The sequence below is a fragment of the Eubalaena glacialis genome, chromosome 11 (assembly GCF_028564815.1).
Source record: "Eubalaena glacialis isolate mEubGla1 chromosome 11, mEubGla1.1.hap2.+ XY, whole genome shotgun sequence".
NCBI classification, from domain to species: Eukaryota; Metazoa; Chordata; class Mammalia; order Artiodactyla; family Balaenidae; genus Eubalaena; species Eubalaena glacialis.
Window position 1 is genome coordinate 71,350,028 of NC_083726.1, and position 25,346 is coordinate 71,375,373.

The 25,346-nt window shown below is 38.7% G+C and overlaps 1 pseudogene; it reads left to right on the forward strand.

Annotated features, from left to right (window-relative positions):
- The window catches only part of LOC133101704 (serine/threonine-protein phosphatase 4 catalytic subunit-like), an 89,940-nt pseudogene extending 70,679 nt beyond the window's left edge, over positions 1 to 19,261 (forward strand).
- The last annotated feature ends 6,085 nt before the right edge of the window (positions 19,262 to 25,346 follow it).

A 25,346-nucleotide genomic window follows, 5' to 3' on the forward strand; every position in this document is an offset into this window, starting at 1 on the left:
ACTTCTTACCTATCACTTTGTCTCTCACTGAATTCTTTCTGCCATGAGACATCAAGAACCTGAGCTTCATTAAGTCCTGAAACCAGGTGTGTGATCTCAGTTGGAAGACTGGGTTTTGGCCAGGTTCGAGCTCCAGCCGCGTGGGTTCAAGTCCCAATCTGAGATGCACGGTTTCAGCTGATGACCATGAAGGGACAGTAATAAGATAAGACAATGTTGAGGGTTAAGTCTTGGTCCTAAAGAGGCCCATGGGATGCCGCAAGCCAGACATACTGGGGAAGACGCTCTGCCAATGTCTGCTCATTTTTGACTGGCGGGTCAACTCCATATACTTATGCACATCCAACAGCAGGTCCAGGACAGAGGATATTTTAACTGACCCACCCTATAGGGCCATGGATCCCAAATGAACGTGGATTTCTCCTCCCAGGAGGCACAGGCCCTTTTGGCTATGCATTTCATAGCCTAATCTGCCCCAGACATCAGGTGCAAAATTCAGAAAGCATCTGCTGGTCCTCAGACTCCAATGAATGATTTGTTCCAATTAGCTTATTAGGTTTTCAGTAATAGGGATATGGCCAAAAAGCCTGAATGCACCCAGAGAAATATGCAAGAGGTGCAAATGATTGCAGTGGCTTTGTCCGCTCAAAGACACCAAAGGGAGAAGTTAGCTTTTCTGGGCCAATCTGGCCCTGGTAGACCACAAGGCCCACGGGTACCCATACAAGGCCATTGCAACCTGTGCAGACAAAAGGCACTGGAGGGAAGATTGTGATCAATGTGCCCTTTGCAAACAGCCAGGGCATTGGAAGAGAGAATGCCCCAGATGCCAGAGAGCGATGGGGGCCCCTCGGCCATTGATGGTTTTGCAATCAGAAGACTGAAGGGGCCCAAGGCCAAAAGTGGCTCTGCCTAGAGATACCATCTACATAACTAATGTCGAGCCTTGGGTGGTCACTGATGTGGTGGGCCACTTGATAGAATTTCTTATAGACACTGGTGCAGCCTTCTTGGTCTTAACCCAAAGGACTGGAAACCTTAACAATCATAAGGAATACATAATGGGGTTGTCAGGGAAGAGACGGGGGCACGCTTTCTTAGAACCCGTTTGTGCAGGATCAAGGGCCAGCTGTTTTTACATTCTTTTCTGTTTGTGCCTGACTGTCCCATCCCTTTAATGGGAAGAGATTTATTAACTAAGTTAGGGACCACTCTGTTTCTCAAGGGGCAAGGGAACCACCCTCATCACCAAGTGGTTCTAACAAAAAGCAAAAAGGAACAGATAAAATCTGAAGCTAAAATAAAAGACTTAGTAGACCCTAGAATGTGGAATATCAAGGTTCCTGGCTTGGCCAAAGATATCCAGCCAGTGATTATTAAGTAAAAAGGGTATATAGTATCTAAATATAAGGTACAAATTTCTTAAACCTAGAGAAGATCCTCAAAAATGTTTGTAAGTAGATTACCAAAATAGGAGGCCACTGGTCTGACTAAACTGACCATAGCTGATAATCAGAGCCTGATAGGAATTTTGGAAGAGGCCTTCTCCCCTAAGCTAAATGAGGAAAAGTAAAACTTTCCAACATAGGTGAATGGGTATGTCAATCCCTCAATATCATTGAGGTAACCACCCAATTCTTTGAAAAAGAAAACAAAACTGTCCTTGTTTTACAAATATAGTCTTTACAGGACCAGAGGTGTGGCTCCAAAAATAATCCAAAACCCACCAATCCTTCTATCGCTCCCCAAACCTTCCCTATTTATCTTAAGAGGCCTGTAAATATTAAACAAAGGGGAAACAAAGTCATCCTAGGAGGAACTTGCCTGTACCTTTGAGATGTAATTGTCCTATCTGGTCTTCTCAGGAACCCTTATCTCTGCCATCTTTTTAAATGCAAATTTTAAAAAGAGGGTAAAGTCATTTAGAACTTGACTTGTCAAGGATAAATAGAAATCTTAAGTGTCTTTTCTGTAAACAGTAGTAAAAAGGGTTTAGCCATCTAGGTAGGTGACCTTGATTTGTTCCATCTGCTAGAAACCCAATTTGAGTCCAACCCCTTGTGGCTTTTATGTGGTACCTGACTCAGGGCTGAAATTTTGGAATGGGAACTATGAGGCCTCTGTGTTTGTGTGTTCATACGTATCCATATGTGCGTTGTAGGTGTATGGTATTGCCAAAAATTAATTCGTAAAAGAGCTCTACTTAATTGGCTTTTTAAAAATTTAAGCACTTATATAAATACTCAGAAATAAAAAACAATCTGGCCAGAATGAATTTCAGGTTCATGTCATCTGAAAAATATTCAGTACTAAACTGACATCTGGTACTGAAGGTGGCTTTAAGCTTGTTGGTTTGATTAATACAGACATGTTAGAGTCATCAGTGATCAATGTCAAGTATAATACTTCTGTTGTACCTAGGTTTATTAGAGGTCAAACAAGACCTTACTCTGTTACAAATTTGTCAACAAGAAAAGTAACTCAATGTGAAAAAAAACTTTTAAGAAAAGTAAAATATGTGTTTTTAGTAAAAGAAGGTGTGAAGAATGAAAAATACTGAAAAGAGTTATGCATGATCAGGATTTTCTAAGATTGGATTGAATTTAGTTGGGTAAATGGATTTTGTTAGGAATGGGCTAGAACAAGATTGGATTTGGTTTCTCCCTCCAAAGTAGTCTTGAAATGCTCCTTTTTTTTTTTTTAAATAAGATTTTTTTTAAATTAATTAATTAATTTATGGCTGTGTTGGGTCTTCATTTCTGTGCGAGGGCTTTCTCTAGTTGCGGCAAGTGGGGGCCACTCTTCATCGCGGTGAGCGGGTCTCTCACTACCGCGGCCTCTCTTGTTGCGGAGCACAGGCTCCAGACGCGCAGGCTCAGCAATTGTGGCTCATGGGCCTACTCGCTCCGCGGCATGTGGGATCTTCCCAGACCAGGGCTCGAACCCGTGTCCCCTGCATTGGCAGGCAGATTCTCAACCACTGCGCCACCAGGGAAGCCCCATGAAATGCTGCTTTTGACAACAGATTGTGTGAGTTTCTTTGCCTTTAAGTGACTTGTATTTGCTTTCGAGATCTTTTGTAACTTTGGTTAAGGAATAAGTATTGTCTCACAGTGACCTCCGATCTTATTTGACCAAGTGTTTTAAAACTTTTTGACAAACTTCCCAAATATCAAATTTTAATTAAGTTTCTTTCGATTTTCAGCTAACTTTGGGGTACTTTAGAGGTCCTCTGAGGTTTTTTTTTTTTTTTTTTTAATTTATTTATTTATGGCTGTGTTGGGTCTTTGCTTCTGTGCGAGGGCTTTCTTTAGTTGTGGCAAGCGGGGGCCACTCTTCATCGCGGTGCGCGGGTCTCTCACTATCGTGGCCTCTCTTGTTGCGGAGCACAGGCTCCAGACGCGCAGGCTCAGTAATTGTGGCTCACGGGCCCAGTTGCTCCGCGGCATGTGGGATCTTCCCAGACCAGGGCTCGAACCCGTGTCCCCTGCATTGGCAAGCAGATTCTCACCCACTGCACCACCAGGGAAGCCCCGGGAATCCCCCTCTGGGGTATCTTAAAGAGAAATACTTAACTAAGATTATTTAGTATGTTAAGTTAAATGTAATCTTTCGTAATTCTGGTATTGTAACCAAGTTTCTTTATCAATTATACTCTAATCAGATGTTTACCCATGCCTTTTAAGTCTTTTGTCATTTATAGATATTTTTGTACTCTGATGCTGTTACAAAAAAGTGCTTCATCATCAAGGAGATTCATAGAAAGGCTATGGAAACAATTACAACAGTTCCACACCAAGATGATGGCTATGGGAGGATTCCAGCCCATACTGACTTAAAACAAGGAGCTGCCCTGCCCCTTGGGCCCCTAGATCAGGCACCCAGAGATTTTTACTCCCTGACAGGCAGGGTTGATGCCCTTACTCAGCCTTGAAGCAGCTACAGAAGACAGACCATCACCCTTCTGCTTCCCATAAGAATATGGGAGTAGGGCTTCTCTGGTGCCGCAGTGGTTAAGAATCTGCCTGCCAATGCAGGGGACATGGGTTTGAACCCTGGTCTGGGAAGAGCCCACATGCCGCGGAGCAACTAAGCCTGTGTGCCACAACTACTGAGCCTGCGCTCTAGAGCCCGTGTGCCACAACTACTGAGCCCGCGAGCCACAACTGCTAAAGCCTGCACGCCTAGAGCCTGTGCTCCACGACAGGAGAGGCTACCACAATGAGAAGCCCACACACCACAACGAAGCGTAGCCCCTTCTCGCCACAACTAGAGAAAGCCCGCACGCAGCAACAAAGACCCAACTCAGCCAAAAATAAAAATAAATTAAAAAAAAAAAAAAGAATATGGGAGTAAAATCTCTGAGGGGGGAATGAAACAGGAGGGAAGGAGGCAGGGCACAACCTTTGAAAGAGTGACATAGCCTGAGGACATGACGTAAACTGATTAGAACAAAATGGGTCCAAGATGGCAGACAAGTCAACTTCCACTAGACCTTGAGCCTCAGTATACGCTCACTGTAACACATCAGCAAGCTAAATGACGCACCTACAGGCACCATGACAGTTCCAAGATGGAACATAAGGATCAAAAAGTGGGCGATGGCCCAATTCCTGGAAATCCCCGCCCCTTCCTGAAATAGCTCCCACTCATTAGCCTATGAAATTATCCACCCCTATAAAAACTGACAACCCCATACCCTGGTACCTTTCTCACCTTCTGAGATGGCCCACACTCTGTCTGTTTCTCTCTAAATAAATCCACTTCTATCACTTTGTCTCCCACTGAATTCCTTCTGCGATGAGACATCAAGCACCTGAGCTTCATTAAGTCCTGAAACCAGGTGTGTGATCTCAGTTGGAAGACTCTGGGTTTTGGCCGGGTTCAAGTCCCAGCTGCAGGGGTTCAAGTCCCAATCTGGGTTTTGGCCAGGTTCGAGTCCCAGCCGCATGGGTTCAAGTCCCAATCTGAGGTGCACGTTTTCATTGTCAAGCTACATATTTTCTTTTGAAAGATGTGCCTACCTCATGGATTCAATTTATCAATAGCTACTAAAATACCTTACAAACATTTTAGAGTCGAAGAAAATAATATTCTTTGTACAAACGAATGATCTATAATGAAAAAGAATTTTTTGAGAGCCCCCAAGAATGAACTGCAAAGAGGGTTAAAGTCACTGTTTTTGTTTAGACTTTGGGAAACTAAAGGAAAATCTTTAGGGAATCGATAATACATACCAACAGTTACATACTGAAGACCCTGTCTGAGAGCCAGACTTAGAATCCCTGATTTCAACTATTGTGGATATTTAATGATTGGTTAGAGATATTTTAGTGGTGTTTTGTCATATTTCTGGTTCTTTTTATCCTCTATTTTTGTGTTCTTGCCTTGCCAAATTCAGCTGTTCTAATTCCAGAACAGGTGTGGGATGGCTTGGTCTTTCATGGCAGCACCCCCTGAGGATCCTCACTGCCTTTGCCTCAGCAGTAATATCATTAAAAAGACAGACTGAGAGGAAATGAAAGGCAGGAGATTTTTCTCCTCTGTAGCTATTGTTGTTCTTGGCAGGGTGTTACCAAGGCGCCTAGATATATAACACTTAAAGCTTCAATACTACAGCTCACTATACCAGAGAGCAGTTTAAACACAAAAGCTCAAGTAGATTATGCTCCTTCATGAGGTGACTCATCTCGTGATAAATAGGGTGTGCCTCCCCCCCACAAAACCAGACGTGGCAGATATGTCACCTATAGATGCAGTGCTTAACAAAAGCTTCGAGGCTACAGAGATTTGGTTCCTAAAATAATGCTTCACATTTCCACAGCATTTTCTTCCCAAGTGTTCACAGCATTTGGGATGGGAGTGAGGGGAGGACATATCATTCCAAGTAAATGATCTGAGGCTCAGCTGAAAGAAAAATGTCCACCAAGTGTACAGCCAAAAACAACTGCAGTGGAGAACCTGAAGATTCGTCCACCCAGGGTGGCTTCATTCAGGCCTGCCAACAAGAGGCAGGATGTATCAGGTGATTCTTGAGGCTATTTTCATTCATCAGATGAAAGGAGACATTTGTAATGAATACCCACAAAAAAATTGTTTACCCAGTTAGTTTCACCAAAACTTATAAAAGCTCTAGAATCTGAGGAAAAGGAAAAACTTATATCCATTATATTTTTCTTTTTACGTTACTCATTTTTATATTTATATTTAGACTTTTCAGGAGAAAAGAAATGCTTATCTATCTAAGCTGACTTAAGTCTTTACGGTGGCTTTGGAGAAGCTGTGATCTCCCCAAGAAGCTCCACCTGCCACTGTGTAGCAACTGCTTCTACTAGTTGATTTGCTGCCATAGTTAAAACATGGTTAGATATTCCCAGGCATCCAGGCTCAAGCTCTGAATCCCACATCCCAAAGTGAAATCTACAATCTTTGGCAGGCATATTCCATTCTCGGGAATCAGCCCTTACCTGAGAATAGGAGGATATTCAGGACAGCTTTTACTGAGCAGTGGAGAGTTCAGAACAATGGCTTCTATTACTTACAAACCTATCAGAATTCTGTTCCAGGCACCTCCCCTCCCCTACATGCACTGTGAACTCTCTGCCATGCTTTTCAAATAACCAGGTCTAAACGATGATTAAAAAAAGTGCTTTATAAGTTTCCATTTCGAAAGTTCCTGGATGTTTGCATGGTAAGCTTCTACCTAGTTTTTAAGTCAATATTTTAAAAATTTTCTAGAAGAGTGCTCCAAACTATTTCAATAATGACCCCAGTAGATGTATATTAATTTATTTATAAATTGTATGTGTAATATGCACAAACTAGAAAATTTGAAAGGATGAGATAAAGATGAAACAAACATACTTGATGTTTTGCTAACCATGGTGGCTTTATAGTTTAGTATATCAAGGAATACTATATTAGGACAAGGCTCATTGTTAACTAAAGTGGACATAAATCTTTATTTTAAATAGCTTTTCTGGTAATTTTATTTTTTTACCTAGTTTCTTGGATATTATTAAGCTGCCATTTTCTTTATCTACCTGGGAAATAGCTCACATTTGGAGAAGAACTGTCAGATCCTTCACTTTCTTGTAGCGCCCAAATCCTCTCTCTATTAACGTGATTTTCAATTTAAACTTGCTTTGCAAGAATATTTTAAAGACATTTATCCATTTTTGTGGAGATTAGTTTGATAAAAACTGGATAATAATCATTCAATTTATTTAATCATGCACACATTAAACAATAATGCATAACAATATCTTGAAAGTAAAGGTCAAGTGTGTGCACTGCAGTAAAGCACACCATCCAGCTCTCCCTCCCAATCCTCTCTCCACACACACATTTTCCGTACATGGTAAGTGACCATCTGACATGTACGTGCGGTGAGGATGCCAATGCCGTTCCATAAGACAAATTAATAGTGCTTCACCATTAAGAGAGTGAAAAGACCAGCCACAGAGATGGAGAAGATATTAGTAACACATATATCAGCAAAAGATCAGTGCAAAGAATTCTTACAAAACATTAAGGAGAGGAGCCAACAACCTAACCAAAAACAAAAAACAAAACAAAACAAAAAAATCAACCACCATCAACAACAACAAAAAATTTGAACTAGAAAAGTATATCTAAATGGTCATTAAGCATTTAAAAAAATGCTAAAAGTCATTAGTCATGAGGGAAGTAGAAGTTAAAACCACAGTGCAGTGTCACTACACACAAAAGAATTGCTGTAAAAAATTAACTAGATCATGTGTTACTGAAGGTATGAAGCAACTGGAACTCTCATACAATGGCTGTTGGGAGTATAAACTGGTACAACCACTTTGGAAAACTATTTAGCACTATCTGCTAAAGCCTAATATATTCATACCCTAAAAAAGAGGAATTCCATTCCTAGGTATTTATCCAACCAAAATGTTGGTAGATAATACAATTTATTGCAGCACTATTTGTGAGAGCCAAAAACTGACAATAACAAAACCCAAATGTTCACCAATAGTAGAATGGATAGATTGTGATACATTCATGTAACAAGGTAATAGGCAACACTGTGAAAATGAATGCACTACACCTACATGTAACAATAGAGATGACTCTTATAAACATACTGATGAGTATAAAAATGCCAGATACAAAATAAGACACAAAAAGATTCTCTTTATGTAAAATCTTTTAAAAGGCAAAACTAGTATATGGCATTAGAAGTCAAGATATAGATTACGGTAGAGGGGTAGTCAACGGGCAGGAGGTACAAGGTGGGTCTTCTGTGGTGTTGCTGATGCCTATTTCTTGATCTGTGCTGATTACCTGAGTGTGTTAACTTTATGAAATTAATCTAACTGTATACCTATCATTGTTCACTTTTCTGTATGTATGTTATACTCCACAAATTTACAGAAAAAATCCAAAGAATGAGAAGAGCTTAACTCAGTTTCTTAAATTATTAGATAAAAATAAAAATAAATGACAATTTTGTTTCTTTTTACAGCCTACTCAAAGATGTGGTGAAGTTACTCTAAAGCGTGCTCTGGAGCCAGACGCCCTTCCAGCCAACCAGCCAATAGTTCCTTTTTTTTTTTTTTTTTTAATTTTTCTCTATACTATATTCCACATTTCTTTTTTTCAATGTTTATTTTATACTGGAGCATAGTTGATTAACTATGTTGTGTTGGTTTCAGGTGTACAGCAAAGTGATTCAGTTATACATATACATGTATCTACTCTTTTTCAAATTCTTTTCCCATTTAGATTATTACAGAATATTGAGCAGAGTTCCCTGTGCTGTACAATAGGTCCTTGTTGGTTACCTATTTTAAATATAGCAGTGTGTACAACAGTTCTAAAGTTTAAAAATTCTAATCCAGAGGGGAAAAATTGCTGAGTCAGGGAATATGGAAACTGTTGCCCCTTCCCTACTGACCGCTTTGTGTTGGTCAGTTTAGGAATATCAGGAAAAGGAAACAAATAAACAACTTCTCATCTTCCTATCCCAAATTTTTTCTAGTCCCAGTATTGACTAATCAGAAACTGTCATTTTAATTAAATCTCTGCTTTCTTCTATTTAAGTAAGACCAACCCTCCTCTTTTCTCTCCAGGGCACAAAATAGGCATTGCATATAAATCAAGGTTTCTCTCTGCAGTCCTCCCACAATTACTGAAATTCCTCACATGCTTCAAATACAAAAATGACCTTTGCATTCCTCTCTGATGATTTCATCACTAAACAAATTTTATCCTATAACATTTGTTGATGCATTCATCAATTAATCCATATTCAATATTTATTGAGTGTCTGTTTTGTTCCAGGCATTCTGCTAGGTCCTCATAATATAACCATGAATAAGAAATCACGGTCCCTGTTCTTAAAGAACACGTTGCAGTTTTTTGTGTTGTTTAATTTTCCATAAGTTTGTTTATAAAATAACAGTACCACCTATCAGACATCATTTACTAAAGATAGTGAATGAAATTTTTTCATTTCTTCAGCCAAAATTGGTATTGGTGGCAATTGTACTACTGTCAGACCATATAACTGGTTAAGTTTGTTGAATGTCAGGAAAAAAAATGTCTTAGGGAGCTTAAAATAATAAAGAGTAAAGCCAAGAAAGAGGCCCCTCTTATCCATTACCAAATATCCTTTTAATGACTCAAGTGTAAATGAATGAAACAGAATAATTACATTTCTCTTAAATACACATACATTCACATAATAACAGGAAAATCTGGGTGGAATACAGTTTCATTTTTAATGAAACTAAAACATTTGTTCAGAAGATGAACTTCATACCCAGCAGGCTTTTCAGCTACCATCCTACTTACTCACCCACTGTGAGTGCTAATCTTGGCCTTTGAGAGAGTATATTATTTACCAATAAGCATACTTGATCACCTCAATGACGCAACAAACCCTCTATTTTTTTTTCCTAAGAATAAATTCTAATTTAAACTATTTGTAAATACAAATGAATTTTAAAAGTCTAACCATTAGTTATTGTTTTATACAATCAACCAGACATCAACTCTTGCTTTAAAAATGAGAGAATTGCAATTGAAACCCAAAACCACACCTGTGGATTCCAAGATTGCAACGCAGTACGATTTACAATGATTTGGTACCGCTCAAGCTTTGATTACAGCTATCACTATTGTGGAATTGTGCAAAATGAGTTGAGAAGACTGTTAAACACTGCAGTTTTTGAGAAAGGACTACATAACATTGAAGGAGTAATAAGATGGGTGTTGCTTTTTGCACTCAGTGATATGACTGCCAAATAAATCAGAGATGACAATAATTTACATTCGTTCATTAATCCCCTCCCTTTTTTCTTTCAGCATTTATTATTTGCCTATCATGTGCCAGACACTGACAGGCTGTGAGTATACCAAGTGAATTAAATAAAACGCTGTCTCAGTTTTTGAAGAGCTCAGAGCCTGGTGAGGGAGACAGACATGTAAACAAATAATTACAATGCAATTTGAGAAGTGCTATAAGAGAAGAGGAATGCCCTGTTAGCAGAGAAGTTAGCAGAGATGTAATCCTCCCGGAGGGGGAGGGTGGAGGGGAGAAGGAAGGAAAGTCAGAGGAAGTTTCAAAGAAGAGATAATGTTTGAGTCTGAATCTCAGGGCTTGAGGGAAATTGAATTTAACCATTAAAATATTTGAAACAGACTTTATAATATAATACATATAATAATTATAAGAAACAGTTTCTTTTCTTCTATTACAGGACCATGTTCCCTCATAAAATTGTTCAAAGCAATGTGACACTTCCCTGTCTCTCACTGAATGTCGTGCATCAGCTAAACCTCCTAAAATTGGGTACATAGTAAATATCATAGATGATTCTTTCATCTAATTTTCAGTTTAGAAAACCCTGTCTATTGCAATATTGTTGTTAGATTGAGCCAATTCCATTTCTAACACCTATAAATATCTCTAATCCCAAGAGTTACAGGCAAATAGAAATGTAATTACCTTATTAAGGACAAGAAAGCTATAAACATAAACCCAAAAGAGTCAACCCACTTATTTCATGCTAACATCAAATTTATTCACATAGGCCTTGTGCCCTTCCAGGCTGCCCAGGGCCTAAAAATCTTTTAGCACAAAAATCGACAAGGGACTATTACTTTTTACCAATGTTTTCACATTGTATTATTACTATTGCCACCACTCAGAGATTCTCATCACTTTTTTCTCTTCCTGTTGAAAGGCAATTTTAAATCTCTCTCTAAACCTTCCCCCAAGTCATCATCTTAAAGACATTAACAATCATTTGTTCACAATAAAAGGAAATAGCAGCCGTTAATCATCATTTAGCAATTCATGCTAAAAGAAAAAACAAGAGTTTGTAATATAATATTTAAATATGTAATCAGTAATCTTTTTTGCAAATCCATATAGACTTCCAATAAATCAAGCTATCGAAGGTATCTTCGAAGTGTCAGTTGTGTGCTGGGAACTATATCAGCTACATTAGGAAGTGCTTAGAAGTGCTTACAATCAAATGTGAGGCTTACATTATATAATATACTTAAGAGAATCATAAAGCAAAATAAAGGTAAACCCTTGGGACACATGATATGAACACATGGTCCTCTCATCAATTCCTTGAAAAAGAAGATCTATCACTTAAATCAAGTTTACAGATAACACCATCCTCTCCAAGTTCCCTCACCCCATTCCTGATCTGACCTACACAAAAGTAGCTAGATTTAATTTACCCTTTTATGCCATGGTAAATAAATCAAGGGTATACTATAAAGCTTTCAGATCAAATGTGGTCTGGGTGGAAATATTGAAAGCAGGCTTCAAAACAACCAGAAATGTGTTAAAAAGGGAGTGGGGGGCAATGTAACGGGTTCTCTGATGCAGGTGAAGTCTTGTTATAATTAAGCTTGTTAAAGCCCCAATTCCACTTCAATAAAACAGTATGAGGCTCCAGCTGGTAGCCAGCTGCTTCCCAGACCTTTTCCACGCCAAAAAAAAAAAATTTTTTTTAAAGGCCTCAAGGTATAAGACCCTATAGGTTTGTTTTAACCACATTTCACTTGTCTAGGTAAATCAAACAATGTTAGATATTGAGTTATCTGAGTATTCTAAAGCTAATGTCTTTCATCAGTCAGTAAGTATACCTAGATCATTTTATAAATATCTTACTCTATTCAGATGTATCAATGTGAAGAGAAACATATGGCAAGACTTTATGTAGCTCACTCATGGAAAATTGGGACATAGTTCAAGAAAGAGAACCTCTGAGAAGCTTTTATTCCTTTGGATTAAAAAATCCCTACTAGTGTATGCTCAAGCTTTCAAAGTCACTTGTCAGGACTGCGAAATCTAAGAAAGACATGCAAGAACACATTACTAACCGTATGGATGGAAAATCTTAAGGGAAATGATTTCAGCAAGGTCTAAGATTCCAATATATTCAGACCAAGAATTCAAATTACCTTTTCTGCATAATGGGAAACTCCTAAAAATTTGCTTTTGTATTGTTATTTTGACCTATGAGTTAGCTCTGTATAGGTAACAAATCATTCGCAGAAAATATTCACAAATCTTGATGGATGGACTAAAAATAGAACCTATTGGAATTCAAGGCTGAAAAGTAGGTAGTGGGAAAAAGTGGAAGCAGAAAAGTAGCAAAGTGGGATTTTTTCATTTACTCTGTCTCCTCACTCAAAGTGGTGTCTGTTTTTCCCATTACTCTCAGAAGATTACTGAGTGACTAAAGAGGCTTCATATTTATAAAGGTAGGACACACCTTTAAGTCAAATTAACCGTTATTCTTAGTGTGCTAAAACATTTGAGAAAATAGTAAGGGTGACTTGGAAACTGACTGGAAGAAAGAGTATATTCAAATAAAAAAATATTTGCCCATTCATTCATTGATCCTTTCAGTTCATCAGTCAAAAGAATAAATATTTAGCACCTACTATGAGCCAGACACTGAATAAAATAGATAGGATCTTCTGTTCTCGCATAGTTCATAGACCAGCGGGTGATAAAATTACAACACGGAACATTATGAGGATGCAGTGCAAGCTAGGCCCTATGGAGGGGACTACAGAGGTGGCTGGCCAGTAAAGGTTCCCTGGATGTGATGACACATGCAGTGAAACGTGAAGATTGACTGAGTTAATTACACAAAGTTGTGGCCAAAGTGTTAAAGGCAGAAGCAAAGAACACTCAAGTAAATACTCAGAAGTGAGAGGAGCTGGGGCAAAAGTGAGGACCTGGAAGATGTTCAGCATGACCGAACTATGGATCCCAAAATGAGAAGGTGATAAGATACAAGACTTGAGAAGGAAAGAAGATCCTGATCGTCAGGAGACGTAGAGGCTGGCAAAGAGCATATGATGAATCAGTTATGAGGTTTAGAAAAAAATGACCCAAAATTGAGACTTACTAGTTGTAAGGCATTCAAAATATAGTCATAAGCCATCTGAGCCTTACTTTCCTGATTTATAAACTGATGCTACCACCTACTTCATATGTCTATGGTAAGGATAGAATGAGATAATGCATGAGAAATTATACATATAAAAGTATACTATGAATACAGAAGCATGCACTGGAGTAGGTCAAGGAGAATCCAGTTTGCAGAGAGACAAAGCAAGAGTAGAGAAGGAGTCTGATTTAATGATGTCCTTCAGGTCGAAGAAAGGAAATGTATTTTAAATGAACTAAGTCTTTGCCCTTGCTTGCAATAGCCATAGAGTTACATCCTTCTCCAAATCTCTCCTTACAAACGGGCACTCCTACATTTATTTCTACACTCTGCTTTCCAGAATTACTGGCCCAATGCCCACTTCCCTTCATTCCCCATCTAAGAATCCCTTTATATATGCACAGCCACCACATGGTGGCAGGTAACTCGGAAGACTGTAAGGGGAGAATGGTGGTTTCCTGACAACTTCTCCTCCCCCCCCACCCCCCACCCTCCTGCCATGGGTCTCCCTCTGGAGATCTCTGCTAGAAAACTTCCCCTGATCTATTTTCACTTACTCCCTAAGACTTATCCAGATCTCAATTTTCATTCATCTAATTAGGGATTTATTCCTGAGGGTTAACATTTTCTAAAACATTTGAAAGGAAGTCAGTTTGTTACTTTAAGTCTTATTCTAACATAACCAACACATGTTCTCACAAGAGACTATAACAGTAACATCCGTATGAGGAAAATGTGTTAAAGGATTTGAAATGAATCTTGTGTATACGGATGCCCTGAAAAGTAACTACAGAACCTAAAATATATTCTAAGCAGCCCACAGTGCTCAATGTAAGAGACAGTAGATAAGTTCTTCCAGGCCATCCACATGACCTTGACAGGAACTGCTGACCTCAAGACCTTTGCACAAAGTGGGTGGTTTTGACCTTGGGAAGTACAAGTACATTTTAACAATATGCTCATTAATAGTAAAAAAAAATTATTAGGTTTTATTCAATTATTCAATTTAAGTATTTTTATCAGTATCTTGGAGGCAGATCTAATGCTTTCTTTAATTTTATTAAGCTTGTCAAGTTATGTCTTGTATTTTTTTTAAACTTTTAACTAATAAAATATAAAGCTACAAAAATATGTAATCCCTGTCCTCAATTAGCTTAAAATCAAATCTTCCAAATCTTCTTCGGTCCCTCTAATGAAGACAATACAATTTTGCACACAGTTCAAAGGTAATGAATGGTTATATCAGTGATAGTAGCATGGAACCCAAATTTATCAAGTGGCAGAGAAAGACTGGGGAAGTCTCATGGTTACTTCCAGCTGCCTTATCCAGCTTTCACTGAATTCTTTTCTACTCTCTGACTTGTAGCCATTCCCTAAACGTAGTTCTTTACTTGGTATTTGTCAACAATAGATGCATACACACATGAACAAGCAAATCAACAGAAAACACTCCCTTGAGGCCTCCCTGTGAGCATAGTGTAAGCTACTGATGACTTGGGTGGCAGAGGGCTTTTGCATTGCAGAAGTGCAATCAAGTGAATAAATAAAGATCAAAGACATGAGGAGGTGCCATCTCCCTTCCCAAGTCCTAGCGGGTGTGGGTGGGGCTTAGTGGGGCAGATGACATCCTATTTGAGAAAGGAGGAGAAAGTGTTTGCTTTTCCAGTTTTACTTAAGAACAGTAATACTTTAAGCTGAATATCTGTCATTTACAACTCAATATATTTGAGAGATTTCAAATCCCTCAAATGGAAAAAGTTTCAAAGTCTCTTCTCTCAAACGGACTTGTAACAATCTCTCTCCGGCTCATTACACTCTAGTCTGCTCCCCACTTTACCCACTCCTTCACGTGCCACATTTCTTCTCATACTTTGAGTCTTAAATCAAATATTACTCTTCAGAAATGCCTTTCCTGACCATACTACTTGAAGTATATCCCTCCCTGTCTATGAATCACATTATATTGTTTTATTTTCTTCACAGCCTTTATCAATCTCTAAAACTACCTTCATTATTTATGTTTTTTACTCATTTTTAAATCTCACTTCTATAGAAGGAGCTCCTTGAGGGCAAGAATCATGTCTGTCAGTAATGCTAGCACTTAAATTGGTTTCTTGTTCCATAAAAGTAGCTAATAAGTATTTGAACATAAACATAGTCCCTAGCCTCTAGAAGCTTCAGTTAGTGAGGACAGACGGGCGCATCAACAGGTAGTCATTAAACTATAAATTAAGTGCAGTGTTAGAGGCAGATTTTGAATGCTGTTCAGTCAAGAAAGAAAGATACCTAACACATGAGGGAGAGAATGGAGAGGATAGTAGACTGAGAAAACATGGTACCTAAGCTAAGCATACTAATAAGTTGTTAAGCTGGTCATCTGAAGGAAGGAGAGGACAGCAAAGAAGGTGTAAGGTGAAACTCAGAACAACAAGCAGTGGAACTGTTGATTCAATGTCACGTTTGAGGTAGGGAGTAACTGGAGGAAAAGCTGAATAGTTTTAAAGGGAGTAGGTTAGAGGGGGCACTGTGTGCATGCCAAGGAGTTTGGGTTTAATCCTGGAGTAGTGGGTGAAATTAAAGAATTTTAGGCAGCCGTGTGCTGTGGTCTGACCCATGATTTAGATGGAACACTAAAGCAGCTCTGTGGAGGAAGTATTCACAACAAACAAACTAGAATAGGGACCAAGATACTAGGTAGAAGACTATGAAGATAGAGGGAGATGATCCATCCCATTAGGTCATGGTAGTTGAGATAAATAAGATGGATAAGGAGGTAAAATTACCAGGATTTAGTCATTAATCAGCTACATGGAATGAGGAGGAATCAGTGATAAGAATCAGTGGTAAGGGAAAACACCCAAATTCTAGCTTAAGCAACTGAGTGTAGGCATGAGAGGATTCTCCAGCAGACTGCCTTCAGACTCCATCTGCACCAGAGGCTCTCCTGAATCTCCAGCCTGCCAGCTCACCCTGCAGATTTGGTCTTGACAGTCTCCATAATTATATGAGCCAATTCCTCATCAAAATCTGCTTCTATATATACACATCTTATTGGTTCTGTTTCTCTGGAAAACGCTGACTAACACAAGTATGGAAGTGGAGCATGAAGTTTTGATGGAGAGCCAAAGCCCACATTTCCAGCCACCAAATTCGTGGGCATATCCTATACACCATTTACCTCTTCAAGGAAGACACCATATGGTCCAATACGGTCACTTCATCCAGCTCAAGATTCACTGAGTGACGAGGAACCTTCTCCATCAAGTTCAAATATTGTTCCTTATCGTCCAGCAAATGAACTTGAAGACAAGTTACCTCCTCTTTCCCTTGCCCTACCTCAACAGATAATATCTGCACAGGGACCAGAAGATATTATAAAAGCCTTCATTCAGAAAAAAGAATCAGAGACACATAGCATTCATCGCTCCATAGCAATATTTTCCTGCTGGGCAGGCATTATGGGCCCACCCACCCTGGCAGTGGGAGAGTTCCTTCATTAGATTCTGATTCTACTCTCTAGGAAGAATATCCTTGATCATTGTTCTTAGGGTTCCTGGCTCCACCTCTGCAAGATTTTTTCTTGTTCTTTATCCTCCATGGTCACATGTGAAATGCGTTTGGGAACATGTCTCCTTAGTGCCTTCACAGCTTTTACAGCCCTTTCCTGCTGGTGCCTGTTTGGGAGTTCAGTGATAGTTTCAGAATAACACGATTTGGTTATTTTGACACTGTATTTCTTCAAAAAACTAAATATACATCTTATTTAGCTTATTTGTTTTAAGTAAAAGTCAGTGTAATTGTGGTAGCAAATATGCCCCCAAGATTTTTCCTAGGTATATGCTACTTAGCTCCATTTCTATGCCTTCTTGCCCTTATACGAATCTCTCTCAACTTAAAGATGGGTATTGTGAGGGCATCTAAAGCAATAAGCATGGGTGAGGCAAGGACCACCAGGCTGTGTTCCTTTGTTTTGTAAGAAGTTTTAATGAGACTATTGCTCTCAAAGCTTCTTTTTAACAAATCAGGACCAGAAATTTTTATTTATTACCATTTTAATAGACTATTATTTTACAGCAGTTTTAGGTTCACAGCAAAATTGAGCAGGAAGTACAGAGTTCCCATATAGCTCTGTCCACACTCACACAGCAGCATCTACTAACAACATCCCACACTAGAGTGGTACCTTTGTAACAATGGATGAACTTACACTGACACATTATTATCAGCCTAAGTCCATAGTTCATTCTTGGTGTTGTACACCCTTTGAGTTTTGACAAAGTATAATGACATATATCTACTGTTATAAAATCATACAGAATAGTTTTATTGCTCTAAACGTCCTCTGTACTCTGCCTATTCATCTCTCCCCCAATACCTAACCCCTAGCAACCACTGACCTTTTTACCATTTCCATAGTTTTGCGTTTTCCAGGATGTCATATACTTGGAATCATACAGTATGTAGACTTTTCTGATTGGCTTTGTTCAGTTAGCAATATGCATATAAGTTTCCCACATTTCTTTTTTTTTCTTCCCAGCTTTACTGAGGTATGACTGATAAAAAAATTGTACATATTTATGTTGTACAATATGATGATTAAATATGCATATACATTGTGAAATGATTACCACAATCAAGTTAATTAACTCATCTATCACCTCACATAGCTATCTTTTTTTTATTGATTTTTTAAAATTTATTTTAATTTTATTGAAGTGTAGATGATTTACAGTGTTGTGTTAATTTCTGCTATACAACAAAGTGACTCAGTTATACGTATACGTGTGTGTGTGTGTGTGTGTGTGTGTGTGTAGATATACATTCTTTTCCATATTCTTTTCCATTATGGTTTATTACAGGATGTTGAATATAGTTCCCCATGCTATACAGTAGGACCTTGTTGTTTATCCATCCTATATATAATGGTTTGCATCTGCTAACCCAGACTCCCACTCCATCCCTCCCCCTTGGCAACCACAAGTCTGTTCTCTATGTCTGTGAGTCTGTTTCACAGATAAGTTCATTTGTGTCATACTTTAGATTCCACATATAAGTGATATCATATGGTATTTGCCTTTCTTTGCCTGACTTCACTTAGTATGATAATCTCTAGGTCCATCCATGTTGCTGCAAATGGCATTATTTCATTCTTTTTTAGGGCTGAGTAATCTAGCTCTGTTGATTGAGATGCTTATCTAGCCTCAGAGAGAAATACCGACCAGTCAAATTACTTAACCCCTCTGAGTTTCCGTTTCCACCTCCTCATTTAAAAATGATAATAATTAATGCTGCGTTGAGTAGTTGTGAAGCTCACAGAAGACACTGCATGTGAAGCCTCTGGAAGTGCTGGGTGGCCAGGAAGGGTCCCCCAGGGCACATGGAGCCCCCTCCTCGCTCTTTCCAGTGGAGGAACCAGGGGCCCAGGGAGGGGACATCACTAACACTCTAGTCACATAGTTCCGGCTGAAGGACAGAACTGACCTTCCTGAGGCTCTTGCTGCACTTGACCATTGCAGGCCCAGAGTGGGCAGGAATAGAGCTGGGACGGCTTTTCTACAGGGAGCGAAGCCCCAGTGTGGGGTGGGAGGCCGAGAAGGCCCCTCACACAGAGCAAACCTCAGCGAGCCAGGAGTGCTGGTTCCCAGGCCTCTGCCAGCCCAGGAGGTGCTGCCCTCAGCAGAGGGGGCCCTGTGGGTACCCGACCGGACAAGTCAGAGCAGGGGCTGGGTGTCAATGCACCAGCTGTACAGCAGCCCCGGGAGATGGCGCCTGTTGGGGTAGTTCACGGCAGCCTTTGAGAACTTGTTCAAAACTGGTTCCTTTCCCTTTCTCTTTGGCTCCTTGAGGGCAGAGAGCGGGTCTGTCTTGCTCACCATGTGTTCTCAGCATCTCTCAAGCAGTAGAGATGCAGCGAATAGATAAATGGCACGTGGGTGAACGGCCTTTGCAGAGGTGAGAGGCGTGACGTCTGTTGCAGGAGCGTGTTTGGTTTCTCATCTTTGCGTTTTCTGGTCCCCAGTGATGCCCAAAGCTCAGCTTCTCTGTGCACCGGTGCTGAATCGAATCTCGGAGACATAGTTTTGGGTGAAGTAGAAAAGGATAGCTTTATTGCTTTGCCAGGCAAAAGGGGACACAGCGGGCTCCTGCCTTCGAAAACTATGTGTCCCCTCACATAGCTATATTTTCGTGTGTGTGTGGTGAGAACTCAACAAATTTCAAGCTTTCAATACAGTATTATTAACTATAGTTACCATGCTGTACATTAGATCTCCATAACTTATTCATCTTATAACTGAAAGTTTGTACCCTTTGACCAACATCTCCCCATCTTCCAATCTCCATTGGCTTGGCAACGACTATTCTACTCTCTGGTTCTACAAGTTTGACTTTTTTAGATTCTACGTGTAAAGTAAGATCATAAAGTATTTGTTTTTCTGTAGTTTGACTTATTTCATGTAGCATAATGTCCTGCATCTTGTCATAAATGGTAGGATTTCCTTCCTTTTATGATCAAATAATATTGCATCATATACCTCTCTCTCTCACTCCATATATATATTATATATATATATATATAACATTTTCTTTATCCATTTATCTGTCAATGAAAACCTAAAACGTATGGGCTTCCCTGGTGGAGCAGTGGTTGAGAATCTGCCTGCTAATTCAGGGGACACGGGTTCGAGCCCTGGTCTGGGAAGATCCCACATGCCGTGGAGCAACTAAGCCCGTGGGCTACAACTACTGAGCCTGCACGTCTGGAGCCTGTGCTCCGCAACAAGAGAGGCCGCGATAGTGAGAGGCCGGCGCACCACGATGAAGAGTGGCCCCCGCTTGCCGCAACTAGAGAAAGCCCTCGCACAGAAATGAAGACCGAACACAACCAAAAATAAATTAAAAAAAAAAAAACAAAAACCTAAAACGTAGGTTTTAGGTTGTTTCTAATCTTTGCTATTATGAATACTGTTGCAATGAATATAAGAGTGCAGATACCTCTTTAAGATATTGATTTCATTTCCCTTGCATATATACCCAGAAGTGGGATTACTGGATCATATGGTCATTCTATTCTTAATTTTCTGAAGAACCTCCATTCTGTTTTACATAATATGCACCTATTTGCATTCCCACCAAGAGTGTACAAGGGTTCCCTTTTCTCCATACTTATCTCTTGTCTTTTAACTAAGACCATTCTAACAGGTATAAGGTAATATCTCATTGTGGTTTTAATTTGCATTTCCCTCATAATTTATGATATTCAGCACCTTTCATGTACCTATTGACCATTTATTTGTCTTCTTTGCAAAATGTCTATTCAGGTCATTTGCCCACTTTTTAATTGGGCTATTTGGTTTGTGTGTGTGCTTTTTGCTTTGTTTTGTTTTGTTTTTGCTATTGGGTAGTGTGAGGTCCTTATTTATTTTGGATATTAATTCCTTATCAGATATATGGTTTGCAAATATTTTCTCCTATTCTATTTTTTTTTCTTTTTTCACCGCACCTCATGGCTTACGGGATCTTAGTTCCCTGGCCAGGGATCAAACCTGTGCCCTCAGGGCAGTGAAAGCTAAGTCCTAACCACTGGACCGCCGGGGAATTCCCTCTCCCATCTTATAGGTTTTTTCATTTTGTTGACTGTTTCTTTAGCTGTACAGAAGCTTTTTAGTTTGATATAGTTCCATTTGTTTATTTTGCTTTTGTAGCCTGTGTTTTGGTGTCATATTCAAAAAAGTCACTTCCAAGAAAAGTGTCAAGAAGTTTTTCCCTGTTTTCTATTAGAGTTTTATAGTTTCAGGTATGGTATTTAAGTCATTAATCCATTTTGAGTTAATTTTTTATGTATGGTGTAAGATAAGGGTCCAGTTTCCTTCTTTTGCATGTGAATATCTAGTTTTCCCAATACTACTTATTGAAGAGACTATCCTTTCTCCCATTGTATATTCTTGGTAAATTCATCAAAGATTAGTTGACCATATATGTATGAGTTTATTTCTAGGCTCTTAATTGTGTTCCATTGGTCTATGTGTCTGTTTTTATGCCAATAGTATACCGTTTTTCTTACTATAGATTTATAGTGGCATTTAAATCAGGATGTGTGATGGGGATAAGGCATCTTGCTTGCTTCCAAGTTTTAGCAACTATAAAGGAAGCTGCTATAAACATCTGTGTACAGGAATTTTTGTGGACATAAGTTTTCAACTTGTTTGTGTAAATACCAATGAACAATATTACTGGGTTGTATGGTAAGAGTATATATATTTTTGTAAGAGACTGCCAACTTATCTTCCAAAATGGCTGTGCCATTTTTCAATCCCACCAGCAATTAATGAGGGTTCCTATTGCTCCACACCCTCTCCAGCATTTGGTGTTGTCAATATTTTGGATTTTCACCATTTTAATAAGTGTGTAGTGATATCTCATTATTTTATTTATTTATTTTTAATTTATTGGGTATATTTGATTTACAATGTTGTGTTAGTTTCAGGGGTACAGTAAAGTGATTCAGTTATACATATACATATATTCATTCTTTTTTTAGGTTCCTTTCTCATGCAGGTTATCACAGAATATTGAGTAGAGTTCCCTGTGGTATACAGTTGGGCCTTGTTGGTTATCTATTTTATATATAGTAGTGTGTGTATGTTCATCCCAAGCTCCTGATTTATCCCTCCCCCACCACATTTCCCCTTTGGTATCCATAGTTTTTGATATCTGTAAGTCTGCTTCTGTTTTGTAAATCAGTTCATTTGTATCATTTTGGAAATTAGACATATGTGGACATATGAGTGTTATCATATGAGCAAGTAGGATTTATCCCAGAGATGCAAGGATCCTTTAATATCTGCAAGTCAATCAGTGTGATATACCAAATTAACAAACTGAAGAAAAAAAAACATATGATCGTCTCAATAGATGCAGAAAAAGCCTTTAACAAAATTCAATGCCCATTTATGATAAAACTCTCTAGAAAGTGGGAATAGAGGGAACTTACCTCAACATAATAAAGACCATATATGACAAACCCACAGCTAACATCATTCTCAATGGTGAAAAGCTGAAAGCATTCCCGCTAAGATCAGGAACAAGGCAAGGATGTCCACTGTTGCCACTTTTATTCAACATAGTTGTAGAAGTTCTAGGCACAGTAATCAGAGAAGAAAAAGAAATAGAAGGAATCCAAATTGGAAAAGAAGTAAAACTGTCCCTATTTTCAGATGATATGATACTATACATAGAAAACCCTAAAGACACTACTGGAAAATTACTAGAGCTCATCAATGAATTCGGTTAAGTTACAGGATACAAAATTAATACACAGAAATCTCTTGTATTCCTATACACTAACAATGAAAGATCAGAAAGAGAAATTAAGGAAAGAATCCCATTTACTATCACATCAAAAAGAATAAAATACCTAGGAATAAACCTACTTAAGGAGAAAAAAGACCTGTACTCTGAAAACTATAAGACGCTGATGAAAGAAATTAGAGATGACACAAACAGATGGAAAGATATACAATGTTCTTGGATTGAAAGAATCAATATTGTCAAAAAGACTATACTACCCAAGGCAATCTACAGATTCAGTACAATCCCTATCCAATTACCAATGGCATGTTTCACAGAACTAGAATAAAAAAATTTTAAATTTATATGGAAACACAAAAGACCCCCAAATAGCCAAAGCAATTCTGAGAAAGAAGAACAGAGCTGGAGGAATCAGACTCCCTGACTGCAGACTATACTACAAAGCTACAGTAATCAAAAAAGTATGGTATTGACACAAAAAACAGAAATATAGATCAATGGAACAGGAAGCCCAGAAATAAACCCTATGCACCTATGGTCAATTAATCTACAACAAAGGAGGCAAGAATATACAATGGATTAAAGAGTCTCTTCAAAAAGGGGTGTTGGGAAAACAGGACAACTACATGTAAAAGAATGAAATTAGAACATTCTCTAACACCATACACAAAAATAAACTCAAAATGGACCAAAGACCTAAATGCAAGGCCAGATACTATAAAACTCTCAGAGAAAAATGTAGGCAGAACACACTTTGACATAAATCACAGCAAGATCTTTTTTGACCCACCTCCTAGAGCAATGAAAATAAAAACAAAAATAAACAAATGGAACCTAATTAACCTTACTTCTGCACAACAAAGGAAACCATAAACAAAACAAAAAGACAACCTACAGAGTGGGAGAAAATATTTGCAAACGAAGTGACGGAAAGGGATTAATCTCCAAAATATACAAACAGCTCATGCAGCTCTATGTCAAAAAAAAAAAAAAAGACCTAATCAAAAAATGGGCAGAAGATCTAAATAGACATTTCTCCAAAGAAGACATACAGATGGCTAAAAAGCCCATGAAAAAAGGTTCAACATCACTAATTATCAGAGAAATGCAAATCAAAACTACAATGAGGTATCACCTCACACCAGTTAGAATGGGCATCATCAGAAAATCTACAAACAACAAATGCTGGAGAGGGTGTGGAGAAAAGGGAACCCTCCTACACTGTTGGTGGGAATGTAAATTGATACAACCACTATGGAGAACAGTATGGAGGTTCCTTAAAAACCTAAAAAAAGAGCTACCGTATGATCCAGCAATCCCACTCCTGGGCATATATCCAGAGAAAACCATAATTCAAAAAGAGTCATGTACCACAATGTTCATTGCAGCACTATTTACAATAGACAAGACATGGAATCAACCTAGATGTCCATCAACAAAGGAATGGATAAAGAAGATGTGGTACATATATACAATGGAGTATTACTCAGTCATAAAAAAAAATGAAATAATGCCACTTGCAGCAACATGGATGGACCTAGAGATTATCATACTAAGTGAAGTAAGTCAGACAGAGAAAGATAACTAATCACTTTAATTTACAATTCCCTAATGATGTATGATGTTGAGCATCTTTTCTTACACTTATTTTCCATCTGTGTATCTTCTTTGATAAGTTATCTTTTAAGATCTTTTGCTCACTTTTTCATCAGGTTGTTCATTTACTTATTGTTGAGTTTGTTTTTTTTTTTAAGGAATTCATTTTTATTATTTATTTATTTATTTATTTATTTTTGGCTGTGTTGGGTCTTCGTCTCTGTGCAAGGGCCCTTCCCAGTTGCGGCAAGCGGGGGCCACTCCTCATCGCGGTGCGCAGGCCTCTCACTATCGCAGCCTCTCCCGTTGCGGAGCACAAGCTCCAGACGTGCAGGCTCAGCAGTTGTGGCCCACGGGCCCAGCCGCTCCGCGGCACACAGGATCCTCCCAGACCAGGGCCTGAACCCGCGTCCCCCACACCAGCAGGCAGACTCCCAACCACTGCGCCACCAGGGAAACCCCGTATTGTTGAGTTTTTAAGAGTTCTTTGATATTTTGGATAACTCCTTTATCAGATAATCCTTTGCAAATATTTTCACTCAGTCTGTGGCTTATCTTCTCATTCTTTTGACAGTGTCTTTCAAAGAGCATAAGTTTTTAATTTAGTGAAGTGTAGCTTATCAATTATTTCTTTTGTTAATTGTGCCTTTGGTGTTGTATCTCCTCAAAACCTGTTTAAGTCTTATTTCTTTTTGACTTGGGTCTAAAAGCAGTAATGTTTCCTCACCTTCAGAGGTTCCATATTTCAGCACTTTCTCTACTTCTTTCACTTATTGCTCGTATAATGATTCTTTCTTGTCTGACCTCATCTTTTTCTACTCATAACTTGTTAAACTCAACCAGTAAAAATCAACAAATGATACTAACATTCTGTTTTCCAATCTTTGCTCCTACAACTACAGACAGGAGTCTTGGATGCCTTCCAAGTTATTACAAGTGATAGTTTTACCAAATATTCTAGTACTGTGTGACTTTGTC